Source organism: Phascolarctos cinereus, unplaced genomic scaffold, assembly GCF_003287225.1.
Source record: "Phascolarctos cinereus isolate Bilbo 61053 unplaced genomic scaffold, phaCin_HiC Scaffold_4;HRSCAF=312, whole genome shotgun sequence".
Taxonomy (NCBI): Eukaryota; Metazoa; Chordata; class Mammalia; order Diprotodontia; family Phascolarctidae; genus Phascolarctos; species Phascolarctos cinereus.
Window position 1 is genome coordinate 193,696,403 of NW_027555847.1, and position 3,000 is coordinate 193,699,402.

General features: G+C 43.4%; 1 pseudogene; it reads left to right on the top strand.

The window, feature by feature from the left end:
- Positions 1–1,520: 1,520 nt before the first annotated feature.
- Positions 1,521–2,761, top strand: LOC110196684 (SHC-transforming protein 1 pseudogene; annotated as a pseudogene).
- Positions 2,762–3,000: the final 239 nt, after the last annotated feature.

The following is a 3,000-nucleotide window of genomic DNA, read 5'->3' on the forward strand; positions in this document are numbered from 1 at the left end:
TATGAGATGTATGTATTTTCAGATGCGGATGTTGGTTGGTTTTGCTAAACTGTTTATTTTTCATGTCCATTTCTATCCTTTGTTTCGAGGGAGAGCTCAAGGTAGAGAGCCTGTATTCAGAAATGAATGTGATATACTGTAAAGATGAATGCCTCAGAACAACTTGGTCAATGCAATGTCGCCTTCAATTCTAAAGAACAAACAATGAAACATGTTATTTACCTCCTGACCAAGAAATAATGTATTCAAGATGCAGAATTTTACATGTAAATATGTATATTAAGAACATATACAAATATGTATAGATACATAAATAAGAAATAAGGTTAAAAAGTAAAGTACGATATTAAAGAAAACAAAAGGCATCAATATACATCTCAATATAAAAAGAACAAGAATAAACTATTAGTGTCTATTAGAATAATGAAATATTCACATCTTTTTCTGTACAGAATATGATAGGTAGAGCAGTAGCCCTCATGTCAGTGATAACTAGTTTACTGGACTTCCAGGGTTAGAGCCGAGATGACAGAGTAGAGGAATAACTACCTCTGAGCTCTTCCAGTTTTCCCCTCCAAACAACTTTAAAGTAATTCCACAAATAGAATTCTGCAGTGGAAGAGCTTAACCAAAGGTAAGTGTGAGACACTTTTCAGCCCAAGAAAACTCATGGAAGTCAGAAGGAGAGGTCAGTGACACTGAGGTGGGAGCTAGCCTGGAGCCCTTATGGCATCCATTCCAGCTGTGGACCTTGGAGACAGTCATAACATGAGCAGCTTCAGGAGCTTTCAGACAAGAGAATTAAGGGTATCAGGCAACTGGTCAGAGATTGTAGAGGTAGCTTGTGCTAACACTGGGCACTGTTTAATCACTTCAGGGTTGAGGGGATATCAGAAAAAAAAATAAGAGCAAAGAATAAAGAAAATTATGAAAAGAAAGTCAACCAACTTGAAATAGAGAAGCAAAAACTTGAGGAAGAAAATTCCTTGAAAACTAGAATTTGGAAATGGGAAACTAATGATGTTCTAAGACACCAAGAAATAATAACATAAAATCAAATGAATGAAAAAATAGAAGAGAAAGTGAAATATCTCATCAGAAAAAACAACAGATCAAGGAGAAATAATATAATAATAATTGGACTGCCTGAAAATGTAATATAAAAGAATCTTGATACAATATTACAAGAAATTATCAAGGAAAAGTGCCCTGAAGTTCTAGAGCAAGATAGCAAAGCAGAAATAGGAAAAATGCACCAATCACCACCTGAAAGGTATCCCAAAAGAAAAATAGAAATAGCATAGCCACATTTCAAAGCTTCCAGATTAAGGAGAAAATATCATAAGCAACAAGAAAAAAAAAATTTAAATACTGTGGAGAAAGAAGAGGCTTCATGCTAGGTGGGGACATGAACAAACAGCAGCGGATGGAGGACTCCGGTGGAAGGGAGCCAGTTGGGGAGTGATGAGTGGACTTGTCATGGGAGCTTTGTCAACAAGCCAAGTTGGGGTTGGCTACATCCCAGCAACAAGGTTATGGGACCTAAGGTTTCCTATATTGTTTGGTACATGGGTTGTGTAGAGGTCCTTCAGTTGATATGGGCCTTGGATTTCAGTACTTGTACCCAGGTCACCAGAGAAGCCATCAATCTGGCATGTGAGGCTGTGCCAGAGGCAAAGGGGGCTGCATGGAGGAGAAAGCCACTCAGCTCCATACTGGGGAGGAGTAATCTGAAGTTTGCTAGAATTTCCATCACCCTAGCTGTTTCTACCAGCAGCCTCAGCCTCATGGCTGCAGATTGTAAACAGATCACCACATCACTACATGCAGTCAATCTCCTTTGCATCTGATAGGGAACCAGACACTGCAGAGTATGTTGCCTATGTTGTCAAAGATCCTGTCAATCAGAGAGCCTGCCACATCCTGGAGTGTCCAGAAGGACTAATACAGGATGTCATCAGCACCATTGGCCAGGCCTCAGGAACCCACCCAAGCTTGTCACTCCCCATGACAGGATGGCTGACTTGGATGGCTTAGCTTGGGATGTGGAGGAGAGGAACCACCTGACCATCAGTACTACAATGACTTCCCAGGGGAAGGAGCCCCTGCTTGGTGGGGTAGTAGACATGAGGCTTCAGGATGGAGTTGCCCCAGGGGTTTCTCTTCCACCCCTACCCAATACCCAGACTGCCAAACACCTAAGAGCCACTTTGCCCATCAGACAGCTAGCCAGGAGTGGCCCTGATATTCAAAAATAGCTCCCAACTCCTGGACCAGGCAGAGAACTATTTGATGATCCCTTCTATGTCAATGTCCAGAATCTGGAAGAAGTCCAGCAAGGAGCTGGTGGTCCTTCTTACCCTACTACCAATGGCAGTGCCCCATGTGACCTCTTTGACATGAAGCCAATTGAAGACTTTGGGTCCCTGCCCGTACAGCACCAATGGTTGAGCAGGTCCAAGGGGAGCCCTGGTTCCATGGGAAGTTGAGTAGGTAGGAGGCCAAAGGGCATCTGAGGCTCAGTGGGGACTTCCTGGTTTGGAAGAGTATGACTACCACTGGCCAGGATGTCCTTACTGGTCTGCAAAGCAGCTAGACCAAACATTTGCTGCTCATTGATCCTGAAGGAGTGGTTCGGACAAAGTATCATCAATTTGAGAGCATCAGTCACCACATCAGCTACCATATGGACAATCACCTACCCACCATCTCTGCAGACAGTGAACTATGTCTTCAGCCGCCAGTGAAATGGAAGTTGTAACTGACCTGATCCTGTCCCCAATCCTGTTCCAGCCTCCAGGTCACTCCCTTTCACTTTTCTGGTCACAATTACAACTGTTTTCTGGGGGGAAATGCTCTGGTTGCTTGCCCTTCTTCAAAGAGGATGTTCAATCCTGAGAGCCTATCCTAGAATCCCAGTTCCTGGCCAGGGGAAGGTAAATGTCCTATCTCTATTCCTCCCCTCTGCCACATACACAGAGTGCCTCCTGGCTGGGGCCT